This window comes from Kogia breviceps, chromosome 2, assembly GCF_026419965.1.
Source record: "Kogia breviceps isolate mKogBre1 chromosome 2, mKogBre1 haplotype 1, whole genome shotgun sequence".
NCBI lineage: Eukaryota > Metazoa > Chordata > Mammalia > Artiodactyla > Physeteridae > Kogia > Kogia breviceps.
In genome coordinates this window covers 161,685,593-161,698,766 of record NC_081311.1, presented here as the reverse complement: position 1 = coordinate 161,698,766, position 13,174 = coordinate 161,685,593, and positions in this window count along the sequence as shown.

Below are 13,174 nucleotides of genomic sequence, written 5' to 3'. Positions count from 1 at the left end.
GATCCGACCGAAGCCCGAGCCTTAGCTCCCCACTCCCGCCCATCTCAGCGGGTGAGCAGACAGGCCTCTCAGGCTGGTGAGTGCCGGTCGGCACCAGGGAGTCTCTCCGCTGTGGCCCCCGCACCCCTGTTGCTGCGCTCTCCTCCATGGCTCTGAAGCTTCCCCCCTCTGCCACCCGCAGTCTCCACCCGTGAAGGGGCTTCTAGTGTGTGGAAACCTTTCCTCCTTCACCGCTCCCTCCCACTGGTGCAGGTCCCGTCCCTATTCTTTTGTCTGTGTTTTTTCTTTTTTCTTTTGCCCTACCCAGGTATGTGGGGAGTTTCTTGCCTTTTGGAAGGTCTGAGGTCTTCTGCCAGTGATCAGTGGGTGTTCTGTAGGAGCAGTTCCACATGTAGATGTATTTCTGATGTATCTATGGGGAGGAAGGTGATCTCTGCGTCTTACTCTTCCGCCATCTTCTCTTGACCCACCATCACAATTTCTTGAGTTTCAGAAGTCTAATGCTTCAAAATGGAATAGAGTTGATTTGCTGATTTATCAGTTATTATGTAAAATTTCTAAAAACATTACTAAAGCCTGAACCTTAATTAGGAAATTCAGTTTCAGTGTGAGCCAGAGTTTTTTTTTGTCTACCGTTCAGGGGATCAAGAGAAAGAAATCTTATGCAAAACTTGACAAAGTACTAATAATACAAATTGTGAAAAATGAAGCAAAACTCCCAAGAAGAGAAATTTCAATGCAAGTGAGCCAAGATTTATTCCAAGTCTTTGGCAATTAAAATATTTTGCATATGAAAGCCTTTGGAATATTTGCTATCATTATTGTAAGCCTCAAATGCATCAGCTTTCATTTTCTAAACTGTATAAAGGAAACAAACAAATGAAACTAGCTCCACTGTTTTTCATACAGATGTGTAGAGATGCTTAGACTATGTGTTCTATTTTCCCAAACCAGATGCTTAGGAATATGCCATGGCTAGATGATTCTTTTTTATCAAGATGTGGTTTCAAAGGCAGCATGATTCTTTATGAACTGAGGCATAAAGTAATGGAGAGCCATGTGGTAGTACACAGAAACAGATAGCCAAAGAAGAAACATTTTTGATAAAATGAGAAGATATCTTCTAACATGTTTTACATTTTCAGTACTTAAAGGAATACATACATAGAAACATTATTTAAAAAAGAAAAAAATGGAAAAAAAGGAAAAGAAATCTTATTTAAATCAGAACTGAGCTTATGATGTATGTACACAGGTACTAACTGCATTTTGATGTTAATTAAAATACTACATAATATATGTGTTTAATTTAACTTTGGGGAAAAATAAGAAAGCAGATGCAGGGGAGTCTTGCCCTCCAACAAACCAATGGAAAAAATATATTTAACAAGACAGGTATCAGAATTATGATAGAAATTACCATATTTTCTAAAGCCTAAAAGACCCTAAAACCAACATTTTCTGTAGTTGTAGCATTACTAATTTTCCATCCTCATCAGTTTGTATGGGGTTCTTTTTCTCAGTGATTTTTACATTTTTCTCCATTAGACAACAAAGGTAATGTTTGTGTACTGTGTTTCAGGAAGAAGCTATGTATTGGGGCACACTCCAGCTAACTGCAAGTAGGCTTCTGCTATTACTTTGCAAATGTATCTCAGCCATAACCCAATAATCTTTTCTTTTATAGATTTATTAGTATACTATTTATAAGGAAAAGGTATTCAACAAAGGGACTCTTAGTTCCACAAATGTTTATTTTCTTTTTATATGACTGCATTAAGAAAAACTACATTAATATGTGTTTATTAAATAATCTATTATATAATTGTAATCATCTTCCAGTAATCGTCATTTAATATGATGATGGAAATGACTGAAAACTTTATCTTAAATTAACTGAAAAATTCTAGAATTTATAATTCTTAATTTTAAATTCCCAGTGATATTTTTACTGTAAAGTGATTATAGAATTTAGGAACAAAATGTCCATTAAAGGGGAATAGAATTAAATAAAATATAATGAATTCATAATTCTTTTTATAAAACAGAGGTTTTATAGAGATAAATTAAGCATATAAATTAATCCACAACATATTGCTGATTGAAAAGAATAAGACAACAGGCATCAGTTTTTTTCTTATATCCCCAGTAATTTTTTCTACCATCTTTTCGTAGGACATACAGTTTTTTTTTTCTTAGCTCCAAATAACTCAGTTAGAACCATTTGGTTCTAGAGGGGATGGCCAAGCATAGTTTCCTGACATCCAACAACAAATTTGGACATTTGACAAAAACTGAGCTAATTAGAGTGCTTTCCTGGTATTAAAAATATAGAAAGAGTTAAGAGAATAGGGTCTTTTTTTCCCCTGTAGGAAATGTTTGTTAGATGTGAGCCATTATATAATCCATAAAACAGGGAGACAGACATTGAGACGAAACAGAGAATAATGCCTTGAGGGCACCTGAGACACTTGAGAATAGGGGCCGTGTTTGTATCCTAGATATCACAGAAGTAAAAAAGCATGTAATGATGAAGAAAAGTAGTTACTTGGTGGTGGGAGACAGGTCCCAAATGCAGATGGAGAAGAATATAGTTATGTAATTAGTTTACAACGTTTTATATGAGATCCAGAATTTAAACACCTATTTAAACGGAACACAAAAGAAAAATCCAAAGCATTAAATATATACAATTTAATGTAATTAGTGGTGACTCACTTAGAGGAATTTCAGGAGTTAGAAATAAAATTTGGAAATAAAAAAGTAAATTAATTACATGAAATGAAATTGTTTACAATTACAGTGGAATTTGCTATTTTTTTATTAATTATTTTTACTTTAGGTATTGTGACTGAATGCCAAATACATATCCATTTGAATAGCTTTTCAAATTGAAAGACCATTAGTACTAGAAATTTTGTTTTTGTTTTTGTGTTTGGGTTTTTGTTGATTTGTGCTATTAAGGAATTTTTTTTTTTTTTTTTTTTTTTGCGGTATGTGGGCCTCTAACTGTTGTGGCCTCTCCCGTTGCGGAGCACATGCTCCGGACACGCAGGCTCAGCGGCCATGGCTCATGGGCCCAGCCGCTCCGCGGCATTTGGGATCTTCCCGGGCCGGGGCACGAACCTGTGTCCCCTGCATTGGCAGGCAGACTCTCAACCACTGCGCCACCAGGGAAGCCCAGGAATTTTTCATTTACAAAAATAAAATAGTGTAATGAACCCCAGGTATTCATCAATTACCTTCAATGATTATGACTCATTTTGTTCTCCCTCTTTTCAAATGCATTGTTTTGAAACAAATCTCAGAATATCCTGTAATTTATCTTGATCTTATGCAGTGTTTCTACCTCCTGAAATGCCTATAGGCAATAATAGGTCAGTAGCAATGAGCAAACCCAGCACCTGTATATTGATTTCTAAGTATTATTTTCCATTCAAAGGATCTAGAACACCTTGGGGAAGTAATTGTAGGGCTGAGACAATGCTTAAAAATTCACTTTCCATAAATTAAATGCTAAAACAAAACAAAAACAAAATAGTAAGAAAAGAACAAGCAAAAAGAGCCCAAGAGACCGCCACTGGCCAAATTTAGGAAATTAAAATAACGACAGCAACAGTCTGTACATCACTGAATGAGAATCCATAAAGCCCTATTGATAATACATACATATATAAAAAGTAAAAGCTCTTCCTTATAGTAGGATGCCCACTCATTCATATAAAAAGAATTACAAGAATAGAAAATCACCATTTTCCTGTCTTCATAGTAATAATTAATTCAGTAAAGAATCATTGATGGATACTAAAACTAGTAAGGAATAGAATTTTACATACAATCAAAACTTCTCCCCATATATTACTTACTAATTAAAAAAAACAATAACCTCAGAGTGGTAAACCTGTCAAATACCATCTTAAGTGATCAAAATTAACATCACCAATGATAGTACCAACGAACGTCATGTGCTTCTTGTTTTGGTGCTGAGAATGACACAATATTACTTATATCGCATTCCTACCAAAAATGTATAACCTGAATCCAGTTATGAGGAAACATCAGAAATACCCAAGTGGGGATGGAGATTTTACAAAATAAAGGGGTTAAGCAGCTCTCAGGCATTAGCATTGTGGCAGCTATTACTTTGGCTTGCCACACTTCCAAAGATTCAGCTGGTAAGAAACTGACTCCAAATGAATTTAGATAGTTCATTTCTCACAGAAGTAGTAACATATTGGTGCTAAGTTTCCTAAGCCCCAATTCCCAGAGACCAGGGTTGCCTGCTCATATAGTGGAAATATGTTACAGAAGAGGGGCCCAGGAGTCATAAGACCCTTATCTTATACAAGTGTTACTGACAAATTTGGGTTTCTGTCTTTCTGGAGAAAGAAAGGCCCTGAGTTGTAAGCAAATCTCTCTAAGAAAGGGAGAGAAATGTTCTTCCTTATTACCCTAGTATATGACAGGTAAGGAGGATGTCTCCATCTCCACTACTTGAGACTGTAAATAAACCTCCTCCAGAAGGAGTCACTTCTCCATTTTCCCAGAGATGTCTGTTTATACAAACATTCTTAAAAAGATAGTCATAGGGCTTCCCTGGTGGCACGGTGGTTGAGAGTCTGCCTGCCGATGCAGGGGACACGGATTCATGCCCCGGTCCGGGAGGATCCCACATGCTGCGGAGTGGCTGGGCCTGTGAGCCGTGGCCGCTGGGCCTGCGCGTCCAGAGCCTATGCTCTGCTATGGGAGAGGCCACAACAGTGAGAGGCCCAAAAAAAGAAAAAAAAAAAAAAAAAAAGATAGTCATAAAGCAAATGGGCTGTTAATGCCTAGATTGTAGAAAGTGAGAGATTTCTGGAGGATCATCTCCCGACAATAAAAATTACCTCTACTAGTAAAGCATAAATGTCAGTGAAATTAAAGAAAAAGAAAAAAAAAAAAACAAGAAAAACAGAGCATTACCCTCAGAAAACCAGCCAATATAATAACACACAAAAAGGCAGGTTCTGCTCCATTCTCATCTTTATAAATAGTGAAGCATAAAATTATGATACAGGTATTTCTGCACCTCTTCTCAGAAGCAGGCTTCCCTAAAAAAAGAAACAGCAATGTCTAACAAGAAATTGCAACTGAAAAGTGACTGACTGCACAATCAAAAATATTGAATATATGATAAACCACAATGGAAAAGAATATTTTTAAAAAAGAATGTCTATATGTGTAGAACTGAGTCACTTTGCTGCACAGCAGAGATTGGCACAGCATTGTAAATGAACTGTACTTCCATTAAATAAATAGATAAATAAATAAACAAATTTTTTAAAAAACAAAACCCTGAAGTTCAAACAGGAAGAAAAATATTGAGTATATTAGGAAAACAACATAATGGAAAAAGGTCATCAAACAATCATTAAAAACATTGAAACTTGATTAATTAGAAGTAATAGAGTAATCTTCCTAATTATTTAAAATAAATATAATGCTTAACTTCAGAATTCTAAAAGAGGATATCACATACTTATGGCAAGAACGTAGTTGACATATTTCTTTATGGATATCAACTAATTTAAGACCTTGGGAATTCAGAAGATCATTATTTGAAACAACTGAATGAACATACAGAGAATTAGGCAGATGACACACAGATGTGACTAGGCTTAAAGTTGTTACAAGGACTTCTCAAATAAATCATTATAAAGATTTATCTAGGAACTTAGCACAAGGAAAAGTGAATGTAAAAGTCTGATACTGTGAAAAAATTAAGTATTAAGGAGGGGGATTGGGAAGTTCCAACTTGGATAGGAGTTCCATTAGGGGAGAGCAAAGAGGATGAGAGAGAGCCAAGAGAGATGATAGTGGAATAATCATTAACAGAAAATTCCCCCAAAGTAAGGAAATGGCCTGCCAAATGGTGAGCAGAAATGAGTAAAGTGCTCACATCTAGAGTTATATTAATAACATTTCATAATATCAGTAATAAAGACAAATATTAAAACATTTTAAAGAGAGAGGGAAGGATGTAATCTGCAAAGAGAAACAAAATTCAAATGATTTTTGGATACCAGGGACTGCAGAAAGGAAGCAACATTTTCAAAGCTCTCTCCTGCAGTATGCTCACCAATATCAGTTTTAATAATATCCAAGAACACTCTAAGACTAAAATGTCTTCATACCATGGCTTTTAAATGAAATTACACTATAATTAGGTAGCAGTTGCGAGTTTGGGGTCCAGAGTTAGGTGGGATGGGTTGAAATCCTGTCTCAACTGCTTACTAAGCTTAGCTTTGATAGTTACCAACAATGTTGCCTCAGTTTTCTTGTCTATAAAACTGGGTAAATAATTGTAGTCACTCCATATGATTCTTGTGAGTACTTAACGAATGTGTAAACATGAAGTGAATAGAATAACTGTTGTGGTTCCTAATGATTACTTGTGGTAAAGATTTAGTTTATTTTAGTATATAAAGTCTCAGAGACAGATCTGTCTTACAGAGGAGGATATCAGTTTTTCATTTGACTCTTTCAAAAAATATCACCTATATTTGAGAGATTAAAAAATGATGTAAAATGTTCCTGTTACAAAGATATAATTCTCTATTCAAGTTGAATTCCCAAAACTGTCCAATGGAGGAAAGAATAGTAGAGTATTTAATTAAATACGGGTACAGTGAAATGATAAATAACATTTTGAAGCCACCAAAAAGGAAAAATATTGATGATTTATGATTTTTTTAAAAAGGGAAATTGTATATGTGGAATTCTTTGGACTATGGCATATGTGTTAAAACTGTAATATAATTTATTTTTGTGTCTTGTTAGTGGTGATACTATTTCCTTCTTGTATCATACAAATTCCAAATTCCTTCTAATTTCATGAGCAAGCACACACAAACACAGACACACATATATATCACTTCTAAGAACTATATCTCTCCTACCTACCAGTGTCTAAAGGAAATAAAATAATAGGCTCATCTGTGAATCAGTGACAAGGACATGCTTCTAAAGCATTTAAATTTTCCTGTACAATCTTTTAGAAGAACATTATATGTTAATGTATTGAACAACTGTATCTTCATAGGCAAGGAAATTATTAAAATCATCTAAATGCTGTGAATTAATTGAGAACAAATCATAGTTATAAACATACAGCTAGTTTGTTAGTTGAACATTAGTACTAGAACAAATATCATATATTAATGCATATATCTGGGATCTACAAAAATGGTACAGATGAACCAGTTTGCAAGGCAGAAATAGAGACACAGATGTAGAGAACAAATGTATGGACACCAAGAGGGGAAAGTGGCGGAGGGATGGTGGTGGTGGGATGAATTGGGAGATTGGGATTGACATATATATACTAATATGTATAGAATAGATAACTAATTAAGAACCTGCTGTATAAAAAAATTAAATAGAATTCAAATTTTAAAAAAAGAACTCAAAGGGAAACTTTAATTTTGTTTCTGTACTAAATGAATGTCAGATATTTGCATTGTGGTCTGGATAAACTCAATTCATTTTTCTCAATCATTAACTCACATCCCTTGAAACAAATTGACTTGTCTTTTAAGTTGATATGCTGCTTAAATGAATGGGATTATTTGTCGAATATCATAGATAAACAATCTCTGTAAAGGTGAACTCATAGAAGATGAATCATTTTTTAAATGAGCGATTCATTAAAATTCAAATTATCTTTTAAAAAATAAGTCCAATTCTATTATTTGGTTCACTTTTCTCAGCACCTTTTTGGATGTGTATGAATTAATGGTGGTGGTGGTGACATTTCAGTTTTTGTGGTTAATATAAGCGATTTATATATTTTTGAGTCTAAAAAAGGCATGGCTTTGTTCAAATTTGCAATAAAAAAATTATCCACTACAAGAATTATAGTGAAATTTTAAAAAATCTCAGAAGAGACATACGTTTCCCTAAGACTCACAAATAGTCTTTATGTCATTATCCATTTATTAAATTGGCTTATATGTACATTTTCAAAGCTCAGATGAATGATCTGCTTGCAGTATTAATCCCCCTGAATATGTTTAGACCAAAGCTTTATGACCTCTATTTATTATGGCAGACAGTGCTACCAGAAAATATCCACTTTTAAAATCTTATTACTGTCAAATTCTTTATCTAGACCAGTGACGACATTCTCGCATGAGTGAGCATTAAAGCTTTTGCCTTTTAACCTCATGATCCTGGAGTATAAATCATTTATAGCAGATTCAATTCTCTGTGTCTTTTCAGTATTATTGGAGTCTTATCTTTCTTTCTGGTCTATGTTTTCAATTTAATGCCAAACACTTTCTTTCTCTCTTTCTTTCTCATCCTCTGTGTCTCTGTCTGTCTCTGTCTCTCCCTCTCTCTGTCTCCTCGTCCCTCCTTCCATCTCTTTTCTTCATTTTTTTAAACAAATAAGGATGTTAACCTTTGTGGTGAAATAAATTATGTGCAATATTCTTATTTCTTTGGTATATATTTCAATTTAAAAGGATACATACTGAGTGTTTGTGTTTCTTTTACGTCACAGCATTTTTGTAATCATAGGAAAAATGAATGAAAGTCTTTATTTTGCTTTTGGTGCCATAAAAAAATTCCTGCATTTAAGGAAATATATATCCCTACACTTGAGAAAATAGACAACTTTACACAAACAAAAATATAAAACAGAGATGAACCATAGTGTTTTTTCAAATGCGTGGCTAATTCTTAACGGGAACACAGGCACATCCAATTTTCCCTTCATGTAAAAAGTAGTTTTTGCCAAAGAAAATGACTATATTTGGATGACTTAAATATAATCACTAGAAAGTATTCATATTCAGAGATCCTACATTTTATACCTTTCTATAATATAAAACTGTACTACACTAAAAGTGTAGATTAAGGGAAATATAATTGTGGTAAACATACTATTATACATTATTATCATATATTATTATATGTCTGTATTGTATATTATCAAGCTCTATCCTGCTTTATCATAACATAGTAAAAATGAACTTATTCTTTGGTGCTTGACTAATATGTGATTCACATTGTTCAAAATAGTACCTATATCACTTTTCCAGATAAAATCACTTTTTCCTCTTCTCAGTTGTTTTCCATTACAATCTCTTGGTAGACAGAGATGTGTTCTTTCTTTATCTTACCATTCCATCTTGTCCAAAGATGCATTTTTACAGTGTTTTTCTTGCAGGCAGGCTCAAGAGCTGCACATTCATTTAACAAGTATAAGAGTTTTAAAGTAAGTCAGACAGAGAAGGACAAATATCATATGATATCACTTATATGTGGAATCTTAAAAAAAGGCAACAAGTGAACTTATCTATAATACAAAATAGAGTTACAGATGTAGAAAATAACCAATGGTTACCGGGGGGTAAAAGGGAGAGCAGAGATAAATTGGAAGATTGGGAATGACACATACCCACTACTATATATAAAATAGATAACTAATAAGGACCTACTCTATAGCACAGGGAACTCTACTCAATACTCTGTAATGGCCTATATGGGAAGAGTATATAAAAAAGAGTGGATATATGTATTTGTATAACGGATTCAGTTTGCTGTACACATGAAACTAACACAACATTGTATATCAACTATAGCCCAATAAAAATTTAAAAAAACATATATAAGAGCTTTAGAGAATGATTTCATGATGTTATTACAGGATATATGTTCTCCAGTTTTATTTTAAGGTTGGACTAGGGCTGTAGGGAAGAGGTAAAGCAAGTGAAATGCTTTCAGACATTTCTCAAAGGATCTGTAGAAAATTCTTCTCATAATCAGATGTGAATAAAGCTATTCAAAGAAATGTACTGTTTCATATAATCATTTCCTTGATAGTTTCATGCTGGGTGAGAAGCACTATGCATTTTATCAATATTGTGGATATTTGATCATAACCAATTTTGAAAAATATGATTTTAAGTAGCAAATAACCTCTAAGAGGTCATCTCAAATTATTTTGATCTTATGCATATAATATAAATAGCATTTAATACTGTTCAAAAGTAGAGATTGCAATTAGCTCAGGTTTTATCCACAAGACTCTTTTACTCTGTACTGATGAATTCAAAATCTATATTTCTGGACCAAATATTTGCATCAAAGTTTGTCCTAATATTCTTATGCCTACAAGTTATATAATGGCATTATATAATGCCATTAATATATTCATTAATTCATCACCTAATACTTAATGAAAACTTACTAATGAGTAAGCTGTTATTCAGACATTTTGGCAAGTAACAAGATGACAGCATCACTTTAAGCCATACTTGATGGGCTAAAATCTTGTGGGCTATGGAACTATCTGTAACAAAAGGAAGTATATGAGATTAGCACTGTTGGTGCAATTTCAAAAGGCCGAGTTTTGGCATAAATCTGGTGTTGCCATCAAGTGATATTCAATTATTTTTGATGTTCGTTTAACTTTGAGTATTAATTTCTTTCTGTGACATTTTGGTGTGTATTCCTAATATTATCTCTTCTTCCATCCCTCCCTCCCTCCCTCCCTCTCTCCTCTCTCTTACACACATACTCACACACATGCACATTGGCCTTACAAGAAGACTATCATATTTATTAATCTAGGTTTTTCAGATGCCAGATTTGGGTTTTTTTGTCTCTTAACTCTGTTTTTTCCTTTCATTGAGCTTTTTTGGGGGAGGTGAGTAAATTTTTATAATAGTTTCTACAGCTGAAAATCTGTTTTAAATTATTTTAAAATTTTTACATTGTTTACAGTATTTTAGTAAATGATTTCAAGATTGTATATTTCTTTGGAGTTCCCATTTGCTTATTGCTCTTAAAATTTATCTTGCTATTTGTTAAATTTCTTCTATTCTCTGATGTTAATATTTTCAATGACTTAAATGAGATATATTCCCTATACTGTTATTCTCTTATCGGATTTCATTCTTCTTACCATGAAAATTGTTGAAAATTTTTTTAAGTGTGCATTTTTCAGAGTTGAAAAAGAGCCCTTTTGCAACTTAATGTGCTAACATTCTCTCTCTCCATCTCTCTCTCTCTCTCTCTCTCTCTCACACACACACACACACACACACACATACACACACACACTTATTATACTGTTTATTTTTCTCTCGTGTTTGTTTTTTACTAAAAATAAATATTGAGGATTTTTCCACATCAGCATATATAGATATGGCTCTATTTTTTTAAGCTGCATTGTTTTCCATTGTAGGTAGCACCATAACAAATTCTTTCCTTTACCCATTATTTTGACGTTTTTGTTAACTATTGAAAACAGAAATAAAGTACATTGTGAATATGTTTATAAAGATGAATGGCATTATATACATTAATTAAATTAATAGCAGTGAAATTGCCAAGTTATCCTATAAAATGTTTCATCAAGTTCTACAGCAATATGAGGATGCCTGTCTCCAAATTCTCACAAGCACTAAGCATTACTAAGCTTTTAAATTTTTGACTATATGGCCAATAAAAAATATAACAGTTATTGCTTCTATTTTGAAATTCATTAATTAAAAATAGTTGAGTATTTAAATGTTTCATGGTCTTCCTATTTTTTTCCTGCAAACTATTTATAAAATGTATCTTTTAAAGTGAATTTATTTTCCAGAAAAAGCTATGGAAAAAAATGCACACTTGATGTTCCTGCCTTATTACTTCCCTGTTTTCATTTTTTTAAAATGTAATAAATATAACAGCTATTAAGAGAAATCTCTACATTACTTCTCCATTACCTTTTTGTTTACCATACTTTTAGGTCTGTGCTTTGACTTAGCTTTACACTTTCAAAACACAGAGACATAAATAACTATTTAACCAAGGATTAGGAAGTCAGAAGTAACAATAATTTTAAATTGTATATCATCATGAAGTAAAACATGATTTTGCTGTATTTCACAAATATAAATCACACATTCATTTGCTTTAAAGGCAATATAATTTTAGTAAACAATTTCTGTGCTTTAATTAACAACTTTATTTATGATATTTTTCCCTCAGTTTTTTGATAAATTAGTTTTTCTGTGACATAATGTGTCATACATGCCATGTATATACCATACATATCATGGAGATACCATACATACCATAGATATACATAACGTCATATGACATGTTGTGTCATAGACAAACTAGTTTACCAAAAAGCTGTTACTGACACACTAGTCAGCAGAAATGTTTCAAAAAAAATCCATTAGGATGACTAGAACATAGGAAAAAGGGGTCTGATGTTTTTCAAGCAGTCATATCTATATATCTATCTTTAGGTCTGTCTGGATTAAATTTCCTGCTCACCTGAAAGAAATTTACAGAGATTTATTCACCACGCAGAAAATTCTGAGGCTATGAGTATAGAAAAAAAATGGACCCCAAATAATTTTATTTTTTCCCATTAATTATGGAATGCTTTGAGAATCTATGAATAAGTATAAATCATTTTTATGGACATATCCCCCAATAAAGGATAAAAGGATATCACCCTATCAATGAAAAAAAATTATAGTTATAGTAGCTCAATATAGGATTTGGACTCTAAAGGGACCCCTTGTCAATCTGCAGAGAAGGCCAAGCTAGAACAAACTAAAACAAATATTCTAGGATGCACTCTGACTCACTGATTTTCCTTTAGTAATAGCAAACTGTACTATTCAACATCTTTAAAGTGATGAAAAAAATCTATCAACCCACAGTCCTACATCACTTCAAGAATAAAAGTGTCCCATCCTAAGTGTTAAACCTAAGTGTTCAATGATGGATAGATAAAGAAAATGTTGTATATATATAGAATGGAATATTATTCAATCATAAGGAAGAATCCCTACCATTTGTGACAACATGGATAGACCATGAGGGCATTATGTTAAGTGAGGTAAGTTTATCAAAGAAAGACAAATACTGTATGATCTCACTTATATGTAGACTCTAAAACAACCAAACTCATAAATACAGAGAACATATTGGTGGTTGACAGACGTGAGGGGTGGGAGGTGGAAGAATTGGATGAAAGTGATCAAAATGCACAAACTTCTAGTTATAAGATTAAAAATTTCTGAGAATATGATGTATTGCATGGCAACTATAATTTACAATACTGTATTGTGTATTTGAAAGTTGCTAAGAGTAGAGCTTAAAAGTTCTCATTATAAGAAAA